The sequence below is a fragment of the Mobula birostris genome, chromosome 21 (genome assembly GCF_030028105.1).
Source record: "Mobula birostris isolate sMobBir1 chromosome 21, sMobBir1.hap1, whole genome shotgun sequence".
Lineage (NCBI taxonomy): Eukaryota > Metazoa > Chordata > Chondrichthyes > Myliobatiformes > Myliobatidae > Mobula > Mobula birostris.
This window is the reverse complement of record NC_092390.1, coordinates 34,387,478-34,394,048: the sequence shown is the minus strand read 5'-3', so window position 1 is coordinate 34,394,048 and position 6,571 is coordinate 34,387,478. Positions and strand designations below refer to the sequence as shown.

The 6,571-nt window shown below is 41.0% G+C and overlaps 1 pseudogene; it reads right to left on the bottom strand.

Annotated features, from left to right (window-relative positions):
* Positions 1-3,638: 3,638 nt before the first annotated feature.
* Positions 3,639-5,114, bottom strand: LOC140186008 (interferon-induced protein with tetratricopeptide repeats 5 pseudogene; annotated as a pseudogene).
* Positions 5,115-6,571: the final 1,457 nt, after the last annotated feature.

The window sequence follows — 6,571 nt, the reverse complement described above, 5'->3', positions numbered from 1 at the left end:
CCAATGGCAGCAGCAAGAAGAGAGCATGGCCTGAATGGTGGGGGTCCTTGAAGATGGATGCTGTTTTCTTGTGGCTGTCTCTTTGTAGACAGCCAAACAGACTGGTCTGGTCTGCGGATGTCTCAGATCCGCATTGCTGTCCTTTGAACATGGAACGGAGACTTGAGACTCCAGCCTGTCCTCTAATTCCCCTACAGTCTTGTCTTTAAACCCTAATTTGACCCATAACTTTCCTATCTGCCCCCAAAACCATCCCTATGGTCCTAAACACTCAACTAAGTCTGACTCATGATTTCAGTGGAGATCACAGCTCAGTGACATCTTTGACGCCCACTCATGTTACTGAGACAAATACATTGGATATATGGGACTGAATTCAGCTGATCAGATGAACTTGGCAAAACAGAGGAAGACAAAATCAGACAAGGTTTGTGAGATGGTCCAGGGAAATCTGAAGGGTGACAAGTAATAAAATAAGCTGAAATGCACAGTTTAAGATGGATATAGTAACAATCTCAATGCAACTATACACGCCTTTGAAGATCACTTAGACAGGTTTAGAAAGCTGTTTAACAGTATACATAATCACAAGTTTTATACAAGGAACAGAGACCCTTGGGTTAAGGCAACATACAAAAAGCTAGAGGAACTCAGCAGATCAGGCAGCATCTATGGAGGGAAATGGACAGGTAACGTTGCAGGTCAAGACCCTTCATCTGGGCTATCATGGGACATGGGTGATCACTGGTGGAATTCCATATTGATATAGCCAGGAGAGGGTCCTTCAGTGCAAACTGAACTCAGCCACGTCACTACAGTAAAAATAAAAAATACGCATACACTGGAAATCTGAAATAAAAACTGGAAATGCAACACCACAGACACCATCTATGGAAGGAGAAGCAGTTGATTCTGCAGCTCCCAAACCAGTCATCATCTCAGCATGGCCATCGGAAGAAGCGATGAAACTTATTGTAGCAATAATCATTTTACTAACGTTTTTAGGAAACTGAATTTCTTTAATATCATGTAGAATGATGTTCAGATACAGAAGGCTACGATCAAAACCTGATGATCAGAATGGACGTGGTGACTCAAAGATCCTGTTAACGGGCATTATCACTCTGTTCATCTTTGCTGCTGATTTCTACAACCAGGCCTTCTTTATTCTTTCTGCAAGCTTCCTCCCACAGTAAAGGAAGAGAATCTTTCTCCCCCAGCTCACAGCCCTCACCAAGAAACTGTCACAACGCAGAGGCAGGTCTCTGCCAAGCTGCTGAAATTTTGGTATTTTCTTCCCTGATTCTGAAAACCTGCAATTTTCCTGTTCATGTTCTTACTTAAAATACTGTTAAATTTATGTAATCTCACTCCACTTCCTGCTGACAACCCCTGCTAAACTAGAAGCAAACTGAGAATGAGGCAAAACCGAAAACGCTGGAAAAACTCAACGGGCCAGACAGCGTCTGCAGAACGATAAGCAGAGTTTCAGGTCTAGAACTGATAAAAAGATTAACCCTTTTTTTCTCCTTCTACAACTGCTGTCCAGTGTTTCCTATTTTATTTCAGATTCCCAGCAACTGTTTTTTTTAACTTTCTTGCTTAACACGTAAATGATCTTTATTCACCTGGAGATTTCCTGGTTGGCACACACACAGTTTCACACTTTCTCCTGTATGAAGGCAGTCAGTGCCCTGAATCCAAGAGTCATCTGACTGGGATCATCGCAGGAATATTTATTGTAACTCCCTTCCCTTGCAATTGTCTCCCTCTTCAATTGTCTGCTGACATTTCTAGTCAGGCAAATAAGAGGTCCTGAGGGGTAAGCAGTAGAAAGGGTGAGCAGCTTCAATTTCCTGGATGTCAGCATCTCCGAACATCAATCCTGGGCCCGAAATGTTGGTGCAATTACAAAGAAGGTACTCCAGTGGCAATATTTCTTTGGGGGTTTGAGGAAATTTGGTATGTCACTAAAGTCTAAAGCAAATTTTTACAGATTTACTGTGGACAACATTCTGACTGGCTACATCACCGTCTGGTATGGAGGGGTCAGTGCTTATGGTTCAGTCAGCTTCAGCATGAGCACGTGCCTCCCAACCATTTGAGGATATTTACAAAAGACTAAGACAGTGACTCAAGAAGATGGCATCTATCATTAAGGCCCATCACCATCCAGGACATGCCCCCTTCTGGTTGACTTGAAGGCTGTAATGTGGCCATCCAGATAATGAGGTGTTGTTTCTTAAGCTTACATTCAGCTTTGCTGGAACAGTGAACATGTCAGAGTGGGAAGAAGAATTCAAATGGCAGACAAGAATGAGTGCAAGACCATATTCATAAACCGAATGAGGTGCGCTACAAGACGGACATGACATCTGTGACAGATTTCTTAATGAAGGGAAGACCACATTGTGAACAATCAGCTCTGCTTACTGAATTGGAATTCTTAACTTTAGCAGCAGCACTAAAGACTGGAGTGAAAGTTCCTTAAATATTCCTTGAACTGATACTGTTCGCCATAGTGTGCAGCAAGAAAATCACTTACACTTCACTACTGGTGTGGAGAATTAAATCATAACATTTTATTGGTTACTTTTACATTCAGTTTCTGATATTACAGCTCATTTAACAATATTGAAAGGAAAATAGAAATTAATGACTATAAGATTTCAAATTAATCTTTGATTTAAAAACGCCAAACATTGCAAATCCAAATTCTTAACAGTACAAGTTCTGAAAATAAATGCACAAGTCAGGCAGCATCCTCATCTTCAGTCTGAAAAGTTAACTGTGTTTTCCCTTCCAATGGTCTGCTAAATGCTATCAGAATTTTCTGCTTTAATAGCATAATATTTTCATATTTTTAACATTTTGAGTCAGCTTTGGTGCTCTTTCACTGTGAATTGCACGAAGCTTTAATTCATTAGTATGGCAGGTAAACCAATACTAATGTGACGTGTAGACTCTACTGCAAGTTGCAAAGATTTCATCTGGAATATTTTTGCTTACAAACGAAAATTGCTCAGAATGCAATTATTGAGAGCAAAAAATGTGAAAGTGGACAGAAAGTTTATAGTAGTCAATCACAAGTGTAAACTGGAATATAGAACATTGCGTGAAAATTGGGTTATAATTGTTTATGGCTCATTTGGGAAAAAAATGGAGTGAGTACTCTCCTTTTTCATTTGTGTATTTTATAAATCATTTCATTTTCTTTCAGACCAAGCTTTATTAACCTGGAAACTGAATCAGATGGTACTTCTTAGTTTGGTGCTGTCAAACATAAATCAGTTTCACCTAGAACTTGGTGGACTCGCAATCAACACCAGGTTAAATTGGACCCATGGTCTGGGAAATTAAAGTTGTGTTTACATGCTAGTGATACTGATCTAGCCATAGCATCAGATGTACCTGAAATAATATCACTTCATCGCAGGTGGAAGTTGGAGAACTGATGGGAGAAGCAAATGGTCACAATATTCAGCACAAAGCCTTCAGAAGATCACCAATGAAACATGAATCAAATGTGTTTCTATTAATGTACTGCTCATGGTACCAGACAACTCTAACAGTTAAAAATGGTTGAGGAAAGGCTTTGCACGTCAGTGTACTCCCGGATCTGTTTGGGTATCTGGCGACTAAGTTGAAGGGTGTAAGTCAGAAAGAGAATTGAGATATTCTTCATTGCCAGGATCAAATTCCAAGGCCTTTTCAAAGCATTTAACAGCCTCATCCTTCTCCCCAGCCAGCTGGTGCACCATCCCAAGAATTCCAAAGGCTTTGCTGTTTCTTGGATTCCTCTGAATTTGTTTTCCTAAGATCTTTCTCAAGTTACTGTCACAGAGCTTCCATTGTTTACTTCCATGATGGATTTTAAGTCCGTCCAGAAAATAGATGATGGCGTTTGATTCAGATCTTTTGTGGTGCAGTTCAAATAATCCAACTTGTAAAGCGAGTGCCTGTTTGTGATCCAGAGCAAGATCCTTCAAGCTCAGTAGACTGTTGTAGATCTCCTCTGCTTGATCTACTTCTCCATTTTCTAAGCAGATTCCTGCAAAATCCAGTTTTGCAAAAGTGAATGATGGTTTGAGTTCAAATGCCTTTCCAAAGTGATGTTTGCTCTTACTGATCAACTCAGCTCTCAGTTGAAATGCAGCTCTGTCAGGATAGTTGCTGCCTGTTTTCTTTTTCAGAGTGAATAGCTTTCCCCTGTAACAGATACCAATTTGGTGGTGTAAGAAGGACGAGCATGGAGTAAATTCTAAAGCTTTCTTCAACAGGCCTATTGCGATATTGACATCTCCTCCTATTCTGTAAAACTTTGCTGCATAGCGAAGCACATATGGCAGATCTGGGGTCTTCCTCAATGCTTCTTCAACTAATTCATTTGCTTTCTCTGCTTCATTGAACTCTTGCAACTTTAGGGCCAAATTAACCATGGCCACTGTGTCATCTGGATCAAGCTCCAGCACCCGTCGCAGATACCTCACTGGCTGACTTCGCTCCAGATTTTCTGGAACACCAGAAATATTTTCCAGACGAAGCAAAGCTGTCGCATAGCCCACAGTCCACTCCACATTGTTGCAATCTTTCTCCAGAGCCTTCTCAAAACATTCTTTTGCCTCCACATAATAATTAGCAGCAGAACTCAACAATGACCATCCCTTCTCCCCATACACCTCAGGGATCATTGCTGTATAGCGACGGCCGTCACTGAGGGGTTCACAGATTATCTCCAGCTTGTCGAGATAGGTCTGGGCCTCGATCAGTTGTCCCATGTGGTAATGCACCCAGGCAAAGTTTCCATAGGTGATGATGCTTTTTCTTTCAAATTCATCGTTGTGGTTCTCTCTCCAAATCCTTTCTGCTACCTTTAGATTTTGAATTGCTTCTTCATAGTCCCCTTGCTGACAGTTTACAAAAGCAAGTTGGTTGTAGGATGTGGCTTGATATTTGACACCAAGTTTTATAGAATCTTGTAATCTAAGCTTCATATCACTGAAGTCAGTGTTGTCCTTCTGTGGAATCCACGTGAAGTGACACTGAAGCTGGCAGAGTTTCTCAAACAGGGATTCCTTCAGAGTGTTGCTGCATGAAAGCACAAAGTAATCAAAGATTATTGATATTCAATCAATTCTCCATCCTAACTGCTAAATGCTTGGACTGACAATATTAGCAAATTCTGAATTACTGAGGTGCAGCATAGGCAGGGAGTGATGGATACAGAACAATTCAATGCCTGCCTGATCAGACCAGTATCTACCAGATGGTGATTAACCCAGTAGAAAACAGTCTTGGTACTGGAAATACCAACCAATAAGCCGAGACAGCCAGATTAAAATAATCACTGTGTTCTGACTATGCTAAATGAACGTGTTTTAAATTAAGCAAGACAGCAGGATATATTTACATTCCAATTTGTCATTTAAGGGTTGGGCCAGTCTAGCAGGTTATTAACTCAGTAGCCGGGAAAAGGAAAGAAAAAAACAACTTTGTGGCTCCATGTCAGTCAGTTGGTTCTCTGTCTGAATACATGGCTGGCAAATTAAAAAGCAAAGTGGCCGCTGAGTGATTGTTTGTGGTCTTCTGCCTCTGTTGCCAACGCACTTCAAATTTCACACCAATTTTGCAACATGTGTTTATCTGTGCTACGGTCACTTTCCTGTCAGCTCAATCCGCGCTGGCCATTCTCCTCTGATCTCTCACATTAACAAGGTTTTTTCACCCATACAACTTCTGCTCATTGGAAGTTTGTTTTTCATTTTTTGCACCGTTCTCTGTAAATTCTAGAGTCTGTTGTGCTTGTAAATCCCAGGAGGTCAGCAGTTTCTGAGAATCACAAACCATTCCGTCTGTCACCAACAATCATTGCACAGTCAAAGTCACTTAGATCACATTCTTTCCCAATTCTGATCGTGGTCTGAGCAATACCTGAGCCTCTTGACCATGTCCGCATGCTTTTATGCATTTTGTTGCTGCCACGTTATAGGCTGGTGAGATATTTGCATTAAAGAGCAGTTGTATCTAATAAAGTGGTCACTCAGTGGATGCACTTGTGAAATGAACTGAACTAAGACTTTCAACTGTTTCTGCAATGCTGACAACACAGCAAATTGGACAAAAAATTGTAAAGTGATAAGTGTAAAATGAAAACAACAGCATCTTACGCTTGGTACTTTCATAAACAAGTCCGTGAAAAGTCTTCTGTCTCTCAGGAGAGCCCAATGCAATAACTAGCTGTAGGACAAGACTGAAAGATCTAGGATAATTCCTCCTCAGTGCAGAGAGTTGTGAAAATACGGTAAAGATTGCAGAGGTGCAAGAGACTGCAGATGATTGAATCTGGAGCAAAAAAAAAGATCCGCTGAAGAAACTCCACAGGTTGAGCACTGTGGAGGTGAAGGAATGGTCAGTGATGAGGGTCGAGACTCATTATAAGATCTGAAGAGTAGAGAGAAGGTAAACTGTATGTAGAAGTCAGAGGAAGCGGTGAGACCAGGACTAGTAGGTGATAAGTGGAACATCACAAAGGGGATCTGAAGCCGATGTGTGTGCACCAGATTATAAACTG